Here is a 14179-nt window from a genome sequence, read left to right on the forward strand (position 1 = left end):
CTCGCGGAGGTAAACCGAGAAGCGAAAGTCATGCGCGCGGCAAGCACTGCGCGAAATATTCAACAATAAAATCGAGAGTGCCGGCCGGATATAAATTTTCGTCGTTTCGTAATGGCGCGATTAAGTCAGCGCGATTTTGTCGCGCCTTGGCGCGTATTGCGACGATAAAAAAAAAAGATTGTCGCGAAAAAACGGAAGCGACCGGTTCTATTGTTCGCGATCTTCACGCGTACGCGAGCTCTCACGCTTGTCGTCATGGAACGTCGCGGATGCGACAACAGCTCGCGAAAGCGAACGAGGGGGGAAACGAATACGCACGAGTAGAGGAGGATCAGTGCGCGAAATTATGAACGCGGGATATTCGTGGCGCTACGTCGGATTGTCCACCATCAAGTATCCCTCTCTCGCGTGCAGCGATGCAATTTCGGGGATTGCGGCGCTAAGTGCTATGCTCGTTGTAAAAGATACCTGCCCCGAGGTGAGCGGTTAACGATACTCTCGCAAATTGTTCGCCGTTTACGCGTGAGAAACGAACGGGATGAAACAAGGTTGGGGATGCCGCCAGGTACAAACGCGAGCGAGCGGGCAACCAAAGAACGAGCACTAGCGCGATGTCCCTTGACGTCGCGCATTATTCTAATTTCACTGAAATCTAGAACATGTCTTTCCTCCGCTCGGTAGGCGGATTGCGCTATGAAAAACTTTAATGGTCCGACATATAGTTTTAAAAAAATTCACAAAAAGGACTACAAAAACCTAAGCGCGAGTGTCGGGGCGCAAAAAGTTTTATTACTAAATTACCCGCACTTTGGTGCTTATAGCCTTTTTTCTGAAAAAACTTTAATTCAGCTATCGTATCTACACCGGCCAGCCGGCTTCTTTTCGGAGGCAGAAAAGTTCGAAAAAGGCTCGAAATCGTGCGATTCAACATCGGTAGATTTATTCTAATTAATATTACCCACTTTAGCACAGCGCTTTTCGCCGCGGCGCTCGTCTCGGAATACAGACATTTAGGTTAACGCAGTTATAATTTGATTTTCATGCGGTCGCATATGTTCAAAGAATTATGTGTCGTAGCTGATAGACGCGGTAAATTGATATTAATGACCTTGAAGCAGCATCTATACGCGTTTCTTTTCGCCGAGAGGAAAATGTGCGCTCAGATACTCCGCAAATATTCAGCGCGAGCGCTGATAACAAATTAATCACGCCATGTAGCCCGCAAGTCCGAATGAATAAACTATCGCTGGCAAAACGAAAGCCGTGTCTATGCATGTGTACATATGTATGCGACGCGTGTGAGTTAGCATATAATGACAGCGACAATAGTTGGTGGTGAAAGTTTGCACGCACTTGAGACGGCGCGAGCGAGGCATTCGTTGCACGTCTCGTATGCGTGGTGAGTGCACTGTGAGAACGAGCATATTTATTTTCTTTCTACGTCCCGATATATTGGCAAACCCGAGCTTAACCCACACGTCTATTTTCGTCCACACATCGGATACTTTGCACCCTATTTTTTATTTATACATTAGCGAAATTTGTCTTATTCTGCGTATATCGTTTTAAAGATTTAAACGATACTTTCAGAGATACAAGTAGAGTATCATTGTTTTTTAAATTTTAATGCCTGATAAATTAAATTTTTTATTTTAATCTTAATAAATAATAATAAATTTTTCCGAATATCTAATTCCGAATTATAACACTCAAAAAAATATTTCGCTGATGTAGTTAGATTTCTAGATATCGCAACAAGAATGTATCGCTATTTTTCGTATCTGTGAAAACATTGTTTGTCACATACAGAATTTATAGCAGTAATGTTCTAGCAATAGCTTCTGAAAAATTTAGGTACCATTGCTAAATGTTATTCATTGCATGATCTAACACGTGATTGATCTTATATAGATAGGCGCTTTAGAGAAACTTTCTTTTTAAAGTTCACAAACAATACAGATATATATTCTGTTTCTGTCATCTAAACTGATTAAGTAATTACATATACAATATCACAACAGTTGCTAATCATTTATCTGTTTTAGTTAATTTTTTACACCTAGAAAATTTTAGCTATTATTGCAAGATCATTTTTTTGAGTGAAACACATAAAATAGAAAATGTACATGCAATCCTGCTGCGGAAATCAATCAACTCGTTTTATAATTGTTTGATTAATTATATAAAATTTACTTTATCGACATATTAATGGATTGGATTTATTTTTGATGTGCTAAAAAAATCTTTGGAAAAACACTGCTCCTTCATTATTGCGGCTTGAAGGCGAGTGCCTTTTCGATTTAATAGAAACCGCACAATTTAATAGAAACGCAGATAATAGAAACAAGTCGGCAGGACCCAAGATGTCTGACACAGATTGTTCCTGGCACGTGTCGATTCGACCAACAAACCCAAATTCAATCGCCAGATAATCTTCGATTATAATGCTCGAATCACATTCAGATTAGCAGATAAGAAATTTATTGGAGCGATTGAATGACATTGATTATTAGCGAAAAAAAGAACAGAAAAAAGATAGGCAGAACTCGTTACGGATGCAGCAGCACTTAAAAGCAGTGACTACAGCATCCGTAGGTGAAATGAATAGTAACAGCTTTGAAGTACCCTTTACTTGATTGGTAATATGTAATGTGCCGTCTGAGTAGGTTAATGCATCTTGTTACGTAGGTGTTTGTGTTGCTTGTGTCGCTTGTCAACTTGAAGGAAATGGAAGCATATATGAACACGTAGGACATCTAATATATCTGCTAATAATAGATCGTGCTGCAATCTCGAAGTTCTCGAACATTCCTGGCATCTCGCAAATGTCAGCATACAAAGATAAATGTATCTTGATTTTAGCATAAACGGCGAACAACAAGTATTATTATTTAATATGTACATTCGCGACATTGTATATTATTCGTACACTTTATTAAATTTAAAGATAGAGAAATGAATTATTTCTTTATAAAGAAGCAAGAATTGTAATTTACACAGCGAAAAATATTCATATTGATAAAGTTTCTTTTTCTTCTTTGAAAGAGAAAAACAAAAATGGCATTTTACGGCTTAATTGAGAACTACGTTCTGCGTCTGTCGCAAATGCGTTAAAAAAACTTATAGATTATTTAAATAATTGCCAAAATAAATATAATTATTTAAGAAAAATTACAAAAATTATACATTGCGTCAGATTGTATCTTGCAAAAAAATATGCGCGTGTGCGTCAGCATATATCGTCCGTCGGAATAAAAAGTCGGAATAAAAAGGGAAATAGCCGCTTCGCGCTCCTGGCTTGATTCGCTCGATGCATCCTCGATGCTCCGATAAGGATCACATCGAGTTCGTATTGTTCTTTTTCGTACACCTTCCTTCCGACTGTTGTCATTTTCACTCGCGCGGAGGCCGCCGCGAGTAACTTCTTCAGAATCATCGTGAGTAGCGATCGGAGATTATTAGCAGCGGAAACAGGCTAACGAAATGGGACGATGACTGTGCGCTTTTTAGACATCGTGCTTTTTAGAATGAAAATAGAACGGGCAAAGGGCAGTAGACTGAGCTTTTCAAAGAAGATCGAGACGCGGCTGTAAAGAGCGATAAGTAGGTAAGTAGGCGCGCGGGAAGATGCTACCATTTTTTTTCTTCGTTAACATCGCCGTACGACGGTGTACATCATCGCGACAACAGCATCTCGATTGCGTTTCTCAACGAACAATAGTTCCTACGCAATAATGTGTTAATAACATTTTCCGGCGAAATCAATCATTCGACATCGCTTTGGCCTCTTATCGCGGCAACAAGTTGCAACGATAGGCGCGTTAAGCCTTAATCGATACAGGTTTCACTCATTAAAGTGAGATTTTCTGTCGTGCACAGAGTTGGGCGAGACTCGATTTACGGCGTACCGTTACGTACACAGTTTGTGCATCTACCAGTTGCGCACGCGGCAAAACGATGTTGCGCGCGGATATAAATTTAATTAAGAAAAAAAAAGAAGAGAGAAGGAGGAACAAATGATGTGCATTAACGACGAAGATCGGAAATTGCGATAACGCGAATGCGATTGCACTTGGGACATCACGTAATTATCCGTAGTAGTTGTTCGGAATTTATATTTACAGTCGATTAACGCATAGCAGCCGCACCCAAATTAGTAGAACGCCACCCGCGCGTGGCGTTCCTCGGAAAGTACTACTACAAGACAATAGAATAATTGGAAAGGTTTGTTCGTGCGGTTAAATTAATTGGCACTATTTAAAATCACCGGTCGCGTTGCGTGTGTTGGCTGTGCGTGAACTTTCTCGCGGCACTTCGCGCCACGCATACAAGTTGCACGGGATGTGGTCGAGAAACTGCGGTGGGAAAAAAAAAATGAAGCAAATGATTCGCTTATGAATAAATCCCGGTAATTAATAGAAACACACAAAAAAAAAAAAAGTGGCACGGCTTTCCTCGTCACCCAGGGGGTACCGTGCCCGGCACGCGTTCCCGTTTTTTTACATGGCGGGAATCCCCAGGAGGCCTACACCATGCCACACGCTCGGGCGTGTGGAAAATAAGTGGAAAGTAATGCGAAAACAGAAGGACTACACGTCCTCTTTATCGAAGTTTCATTTTGTGTCAATCAATTGCTCATGGATGTGCGCAAAGCCTCGTAAGAATGTTCATGTTTCTGACGTTAACCGCTTAATGTTGACCGCGTATGAACGATATCGGCAGAAAATTATATTTTTTTACGTGAAATAACGATAGTTCTCGTGATAAGAGATTGATAATAATAGATCGACAAGGTTATGAACTATATAATTATATATTATAAATTTATTAATTACCCGCATGTCTGGAATTTGTATATTTATTGCGCAACGTTGCAATGTAATCGTGTGGGAGCACGGGATCTTCACGCAACTTCATTAACGTATAATAATTCATTATACGTGATATAATGTATATAAAATGTAGCAAACTCTTGTGAGATTTTAATCTGTATTTATTTAATTAGAGAAACACGCTCGCAGAAATATATGTGAATCTAATAAGCTCGTATTATATTGCAGACGGTAGATTAATCATATTTACCGAATTTCTCGCGAGAGATGCCATGCCATATTGGCAGAATCGTGCGTGCACGTGCCTCTTAACGTTACTGATCCATCAGCGTAATTTTGTTGATGGAATATCATCTTGCTATTATCACTGTTACCGAGAAGGTTCCGGGAGAACGGAAAGCTTTACCCTCATAGCAATATCATCGTGTACATCCTTGATTTCCTCGAGCCGCCGAGATCGTTCATAGCGGAACAAACGAAACCTTACATTACTATACCGATAAATTTCATAATATCGGTATTTATCTTATACACTAAGAGAGCACTCTTATACCCAATGGATAATACCTCTCCCCGATGTTATCTGACGTACGGACCGATCTGAAACGCAGCCGCCGTTAATACGCGACCGAGACTTAGGGATCCGTGGTGTGCGCGATCACTGATCACGAGAACACGAGAGATGTACACGCCACCGGAACAGTGCCTTATATATCCTGGAAGTTATTGATCATCCCTTCGCTTCCAGTCAGGTCAGGTCGGTCGCGCACGGTGCACGTGCGCAGATTCTTTCTGCCCGATGCTGCTGAAGCGCGGAAGCGCTCCATGTTATACCTTATTCAACATTGTTAGACAATGGTATTAACCGTTCGCGATGTAGACTAATTTTAGCAATATCTATCGAATAATTGGCATTAGCCAATCATTGAATAATTTTATTTCGGTGTATATTATTGGCATCGGCTGATGATAAATTTTTATTACTTGAACAATTTTCTTGAAAACGGAATGTTATACAAATATTGAAAATGTAATTTATTCATTACAATTATTCGCTGTTTTAAACGCTTGAAGGAAAGAAACTTCTTTTACCCATAGAATTATTAGAAATGAATGCATCAAATTTATCGTGAAGGATTATTCGGTCGAAATTTCAGTAAATTCAATTTTTGATACCATGAAAATATGGGGAAGTCACTTTCTTTAAATTGTTATTATATTTTTACACAAATAAATATATGGAGATTATTTTTATATGTTTAAACTTGATATCATCAAACGATTTTGATTTTGATTTTAATGTTTATTTTGAGATTTGAAGATATAATTTAGAATTTTCAATCCAGACGAAATATACGTCTACAAAAGAGATCTTAAGAACGTCCAAGATATGAAAGAAGGTCTGAAAGATTAGGACGTCTGTTGGACGTCTGTTGAACTTTCACATTGTTGGGAAGCGAGACGAAGTATAATTGCGGTCATCTAAAATTAATACTTGAGTTACATTGTGGTTCTTGTAAAGTTCGCATCTCAAGTTCCACATAACTGAAATTGTTTTAAAACTGTCACATTTACTCTTTTCTGTAATAATTGAATAGTATTAATTAATTTGAGTGCAAATTCAGTTGTCGACTCATTTTTTTGAATTTGTTTGCGTAATCTTTCTATTCTACATTTTACACTCCTCATATTTCTGCTAAATAATGATAACAAATATAATTACATGTTTTCTACTATTTAAAAAAATATTATTGCTATTTATTTAATTAAATACGCACAGAAGCGCGTGAATTAAAACACTAATTTAAAAAAAAACTTCTTTTATCCTTAAATAAAAATTAATGCACACATTTAATGATTTACTTCAGAATAAAATTACGTAGAATAAAGGGTAAATTTTATGATTGCATAAATATTTACGAGCGATAGTATATGCGTATATACATATTTATGAGTATTTCTTTGCTGTGAAACACAGTTAATGTTACGAAAAAGATGCTCTTGTAAATATTTTCTTCATTAAATATATTTAATTAATATTATTATATTCCGATATTATACACAAAATTTTCATTTTGTTACATTTTTCTTTATATGAAAATATATTTTAATTTCCATTACTTTATAAATTTTCGAAAATGAATCTTACCGATATTTGATGTAACAATAAGCAAATTTATAATAACAACGGATATATAATATATATTTTTAAATCTGTATAAATATTGAAAGCAAAAATATATCGGATATTGGTACTGCAGAAATACAGCTGGTAACGTTTTCTTACTCACATCGTGGTTAGCAAAGTCTGAACAGATGGCGGAATACACCGCTACCAACGGTAGTCAGCTATCAGCCACAATGGCTGCAGTAGATCATAACAAGTACTGCGTGTTTTTGTATCGTAATATAAAGGTTTAAAAAGAGTATTATTTCTATTAATATCCGAAAATTAAAAAGAAGAATGTAAACATAACATCCTGAACACAGCATCTGCGAAAAGATAGATATTTTGATAGGTATGTACATGATATTGCATACTGATGGTGAATCATTACAGTGATTACATGGACTGTGATATTTTCCGTCACTAGGTGGCAATAGTAGAACGATAACTATCATTCAACGCACTTTATGCGTTTTTCTGTAATTAACTGCTGAATTTGCACTCAAATTAATATGTATTTCAATTTTTTTTAAATTTTAAATAACAATTGTAACGAACTAAAAATTACATAGCAATTTTTGTTTATAAAATCTACAATTAATTATTATTTGTATAATTTAAAATAAAAACTATGTGTTTATTAAATAACAAATTGTAATTAAAAATTAAACGTAATAAAAATTAGATCTAATTGAAAAATAGATTTGTTCACATTGTATATAAATTGAAGTAGTGACAGACAATTAAAGGTGATAATTGTTGTTTCCAGGACGTTTCACGTCTTATGAATTAATACTAAGATGCATTTGATGCATTCAACCAAAGGAAATACTGATATAATCGCTAAATAATCGATGAACCACCGTGTACTATATAATGGGAAAGATGAAAAGAATACCGAGACCATTTATAAAAATTAAACGTCTTTCTAGAAGAAAAAAAAAGATTCTACTGGGTCGAGAGATTAAGAAATATGTGCGGCGAAAATGGGAACGGGACAAAATACGCAGTATTCTGGAGGCTATCACTACAGTTAATTTTAAGGCACTAAAAATTACAACGGATTCAGAAATTGATTACGTGAAAAGAATATCGGCGATATCGATTTATGATCAAATTTATAGAAACCCAGTACAAGTAAATATTTCTGAAGATTCCATGCACATTAGACCCGACGTAATGCACCAATTACGCAATTTAGGTATTAATGATGAAAATGAAGAAAATTGTAATGCGTCGCATCATGACGTCGTATTCGATGTTTCGCAAAAAACCTTTTATCTTCATATAAGTGACAATAACGAACCAGATATAAGTGATGGAATAAAAAATATCGCCGTATCAGATATGTGAATGAAGTAAAAGAATTTTAGAAATTTAGAAACAAGTTTTATTTACTACATTTAAAATAAATATTTTATTGTCACACGATAAGTGTGTGTATATAAACATATCTTTCATGATATACATACATGCATGCGTTTCATAGTAATTGTACTTTTGTAATGTAAAATTATATAATTAATAACTATAACTTAATGAAAAATCTTTTATAATTAATATATAAACTTTATATTGTATGATAATAACTCTGCAGAAATAATAAATTATTAACATTGCGGAAAAGGATATTCGATTGACTGCATAATTAGGCATTCGTGATTAATCTCAGCTTTTAAGATTCCGATAATTATACTTTAGTACTTTTTACTTATACTTTATGTTAAAAAGGCTAGAATTTTAAACTTTTCCTTAAAGAATTAATATTTTTTATTTTAGTTTGAACAAGTACACAATTGTTATATATGTCGATAAGAAATTGGCATTTCACGATGTTGTGCTCACAGGGATTTTTCTAAGCAGGTAATCACAGTGTAAGACTTTAAGACGTGTCTTATCATTTATTTACTATACTTATATTCCTAAGATTCTTGCATCATATGGACTCTAGCGTCGCGCATTGCCCACGTTCGTGGTGCTTCGGTGCAACCCGAGATGCATCGGAATCGATTATGCAGCATAGGTTGTTATTGAAGTTTCAAATTTCGACTTGAAAACGTATGACGTGGTGGGTGCAAAGTACCGGCTTTTTGGACGTTCTTTACTAAATAGTATCATTATCGCAAATTATAATCTCAGCAAAATAATTCGGTATACTCGTGCATAAATTTGTCTGCTATTTAATTCTTCAAATTGTAATATTATAGCGATTTTATCCATTCTACATGTGCAGTGTAAGCGAAGTTGAAATACCCTTCTTTTAGCAATAAATACAATGAAAATAATTATTGAAAATAAATAAAAAACTTTTTAAAAATATTAATTTCTAGGTTAGCGATTGCGATGGAATTATTAGTGCATATATAAAAGGAAAAAAAAAACGGATTTTATCGAAGTCTAATGACTTAATTAAACTTGGCCTCATGCTAACGGTTAATTGCATATCGCGATATTTCGGAGGATCTTTGTCTTATGGAGTGGTCCAAAGATGCGGAGGAGAGCAAACCATTGTGAACCAACCGGTCGGAAGCGACCAAACGGCGCGCGCAGCGAGCGGATGAGAGATGCACAAAAGGTGCGGGGGCCACGCGGTTGGATCGGCTTCGGAATGGAACTGGAAACGAAAGGCTCGTCGTGAACGGGCGGGGAGCGGTTGGATGCCACAGGCGCACACTGTTATACGTGTGTGTTAGTGTGGTGAGACTCTGTATACACAGTATACACGCCGAGAGCGGCCGGAGGAGTCGGTCAGTCAGTCAGTCAGTCGCAGTCGGCGAGTCGCTCACGGCTGTGCTCCGCGATCGCGTATAGCTGTTTATTATTATTTTTTTTTTATTTCCTTGTTTCTACTCATTTTATGCGGTGTTTTAATTTGGTGATCGAGACACTCGATCGAGAAGACTCGTTTCGGCCGCTCACCGACAGGATTATCGAGCCTCCGCGGCAGAATGCGTCACGCCGGGTGTGATCTCTGAGACTTGTGACAGGGTAAGGACCTTTCGTTTATTTCATTGGTGGAAGAAAGCGTTCTTGTGTGAGAAAAAATTGTATAAGATTTGGGTAAAGTAGATGAGGAGTCTGGAGCAAATAGAATCTGGCGTTTCTACAATATTCGCTCTAAAGAAGTTATCTAAAACGCAGGTCGCGAAAAGTTGCGAGTTTGATTCATTCTATGCCATATATGTGGTTGTAATCATTCAGAAACAAGACATTATTTTCAATTATCTATAATTATTTAGCGACAATTTTGTAAGAAACAGGTTTTTCAGATAAATTTTCTATTTGAAATTTCATGACATTCATATTCTTTTTCTTTTTTTTTTGTTCTTTTCTTTTTGCTGAGTAGACACAATTATTGTATCCAGGATAAATACGAGATAAGCACGTTCATGACGCACATACGAATTGTACACTCACGGAATTCTGCCGGATACCGATAGTAGTCCTCGTCATTTCGAATTGCTCCTTTGATGCACAGCGTGTAGTGCGATTACTGTGATGGAAAACATAGAAGAAAAATTGCAAACTAAAAATTTTTAGAGAATGCATTTTATAAATTATTTTTTATAAATATGCATCACGAATTATACAAAAATAATCTCCAAATAATGATAACAGTATGAAATTAAAATTACATTTTTATCGTGCTGTAGCAATTGGATTTTGTATTTAAACTTTAATTTAACACGGTTTTCTCTTACCGATATACAGTTAACTGTACGTGGGAAAACTTTTATCGGAGACCGATGTACAATACACTGTACATCTAATTTGTAAGTGCTTTTGCCTTCATCAGATTTCATATGAATATGCAAATATGTGATGAGAAAAAAGAGACCTCAAAGAGCCGTCTTTTAATTTTAATAATTATACTTAGGTTTCTATGTTCAATAATAGCTTTTTTTTTATTTACATAGAGAATTGCACAATACGAATAATTTTATTTTCATTAATGAGAGCTTTGTTTTGAAAACGATGAATGATAAAACTTTTACGTCTTTGAAACTCCATTCAAGTGTGCGATAATTAATCCAAGTTAGATCCGTCGCAATTCGTGCACCTTTACGATTTCACTATTCGCTACAACTTCCGCCGTCGACTTTCGCGAGTGCATTTTTTTCCATAACGATCATTGCACTGCTTTGTCCACTGTTGTGATAATGCCCGCGTTAAAATGTAACGCCATATGTGATAAAACTTGCAGCGTCTACTTTCGAACAAACCGCGCTCACGCACGCGATAGTTGTGCACGTGCGCCTGGATTTACGCACGAATAAATTCTTAAATCGCTCTTGCGCTTAATGGCACGTTTTGCACCGCTACCGCGTCATTTTCTCTTACGATATGTCACGATGTGTCTCCGTCCCACGCTTCTTTTCCGAAGAATAAAACAACGTATAAGTTTCAGCGTTACATTCTTATTTTTTTGTGCATTTTCTGTAGGTCTTTTTTAATATCTTTGTTTCACGGTTATTAAAAAGATTTTTTATACTCGGTTTTTTTTTGTAGATTTCTTTCACAATATATCAGATACTTTTATATTGCAAAAATCTGTAATTCTTTACATGCGAACGGATATGACTCAAAAATATGAATAAAAGATCGTAGCGTACTAGATTTACTACGAAGAAGAATTTTGTTCTACGTACTGTAATTTACATCTTTCGTGTCTTACTCATCTTCGAAACAACGTTTGAATTTTCTTGAAACGCAGCTTGTACAATGCTGAACGAAGTCATTATTACACACAATAATAATGGCTCTATTCATAACGTTTCAATCCTATTGATTATTCATTCACAAGTGCATATCATGAAGACATGCGATATGCGGTATGCGGAGAGAGTGTCTAAAAAAATATGTCAAATTTTAGAAACGTATTCCATTCATCTTGAGATTAAGAAAAATTCTTCGTGTATGATTATAACTCCTCAGTTCGAATCGCAAATAAATTTTTTTTATCCGCTGCAAAGTTTTTTCCACAAGTTAAACATATTTATGCAAATTGGAAAGAAACAGAAATCAATTTTATTTGCGTAATATTGCATAAAAAATCTCTTCCACGGTAAATGCGGAAGATATAAATTTCAACTCGATTTCATCATTCAGCGGATCTGTTCGCTGTGAACTTGTTCGAGTCCAAAACAACATTTCTCGTTTATCAATTCGCAATTAATCATTTGTGTTTACATGCTACCGCAATAGCTGTATGGATAAAAAAATCATTCTTCAACAACGCAGAACACGTAGCGTCGAACTTATTTTATCTCTCAGTAGATTTCTGCGCGCATAAGCAACTTATGTGTCAGATCTTATAACATCTTTCCTTTGTCGTCTTGTAATTAATCAATTCTTTTTGTATGGTATCGTAAGAATTGTTTTTATAATTCGCGGAAGAATAATTCGCGGAAGATTGATTAATTTACCAGCAGATTTTCAAGTGCATACGTTATTTATTCACAGATTTTATCTTGTACTTTTATATATATGAGATATTCCTGAATTGCGCAGCGATATTCGAAAAATCTTCCAACACTTTTCTAATTTTTCATTCTTTTCACTTGTTAAAAAAATAAAATTTGTGTAATTTATATGTAAATGTTTTCTTCTATTTTTTTCTGCATTTAATTGCTACAATTAAAAAACACTTTTATAGCACTTAAATAAAACGTGTACATTAATTATTGAAATATTATTTTCTATTTAAAAATGGAATATTTTTCGAATATCGCTGTGCAATTCATACCTTATGCGCGCAAGTGAAAACGCACAACGTGCGCGAATAATTGCGTACAATGATTACACTCGAAGTCATTCGCGTCACGTTGAAATGCCGCCATGAAATTTTTCTACGTCTCTCGATATGGAATACCGTGCTTCTCGTCGTCGTCGTACCGCGACGTCGACCGGCGCAGAATGCGGAGTCTCGCGTTACCTGATAGCGCTACGTAAGGGACATTCCCGACTCTTGCATATACACAAATTTCTCGATTACGCCGAAAGCTGTGCAGTTCGTAAGATTTTTGAAAAAAAAGCCTCGATTAACATATTTATGACTGTTGCGACTGTTTTTTCTTCGTCTTATATCAACATAATCAACGGAAACGACTCATATCTCTAACCGCAAAAGCATGACTGCACGCGGTTGAATTTCGCGCGTCAGTGAGAAGTTTCACTTAGTTTAGAAATCATTATTATTAAATGTAATTACAGCCTAAAATGCTTGACACGTATCTGACATTGCGGAATCGCATTCCGCTGTATTCCGATCGCATTCCATGTACAAAATAAATTTCCGCGCGAGAGATGTGAAGAGAAAAAAAATACACAACCGAACAACATCTCGGCAATTAATATCGTTGAGGAAATTAATAATGCATTTGCCGCTCACCTTTTCAGACTTTCTATATAATTAGTGCAAAATGTAAGTGGCAGTGAGAGCGAGTGATTTATAGCTAAAGATAAGAATGATCAGTCGCAGAATCTCGCGGAGTGGAAGATTTTGCGCCGTAGTTGAAGAAAAAAAGCTCGCTTTTCCCGCGTTAACAAAGATATATATTAGTTTTTCGTTGGTTGAGAACAGCCGGGATGTCGATCAATTAAGAAAAGTGCAAGCGCCGGGAAAACTTTCGATTTAACTACGGACTTTCAGTCGGAAGTAAAAATGAGATGTATGCATCTTCCCAATATACGCCCCATTGCATCTCTCTTCATGAGATTTTCTACTCATCATCAAGAAACGCCCCGGAAGCCACTGAGAATGCGTAGAAAGTTCGACTCGTTTATCATTGTTTTTATCGCATACTCGTGTAGCCGAATGGCCGAGAGATAGTAAAACCAGAAAGTAAACCTGCTAACAGGTTTGCTAATATTCATCTATATGCAAATTCTTGTTGAAATTTAGAATTCCGAAAGAAAATGATATCACGCCACGTGTTGGAGATTTAAAAAGTACAAGTAGCCTTTTTCTTCAATATTGAGATTATTTTCTGTTTTTTATCTTTGATTCGCGAAAACGCGTGCTGTTTTAAAATTAAATTTAAAATTACTGTAGAATTCTGCTCTTTATTACATGATCTCATCGTGAGTCTATAGCTAAATATAAAATTTTGACCGCTATCTCATATAAGCACACGCGCATATGTAAAACTGTATTATATTTTTTTAGGTTTTTTGGGCA

The 14179-nt window shown here is 36.0% G+C and overlaps 1 protein-coding gene across 4 annotated transcripts in view; it reads left to right on the plus strand.

Annotated features, from left to right (window-relative positions):
- The window catches only part of LOC105675400 (uncharacterized), a 59252-nt gene that overhangs the window by 18623 nt on the left and 26450 nt on the right, over nt 1–14179 (plus strand). Inside the window, exon 1 of one of the 4 annotated variants that reach the window (XM_012372526.2) lies at nt 9736–9987. The exons of the other annotated variants lie outside the window; for them this stretch is intronic. The gene's annotated coding sequence lies outside the window, so the exon portion shown is untranslated. Of the gene's footprint in view, nt 1–9735; nt 9988–14179 lie in introns of those variants that run through there. 4 annotated transcript variants of the gene reach the window in all.

The sequence above is a fragment of the Linepithema humile genome, chromosome 5 (assembly GCF_040581485.1).
Source record: "Linepithema humile isolate Giens D197 chromosome 5, Lhum_UNIL_v1.0, whole genome shotgun sequence".
Lineage (NCBI taxonomy): Eukaryota > Metazoa > Arthropoda > Insecta > Hymenoptera > Formicidae > Linepithema > Linepithema humile.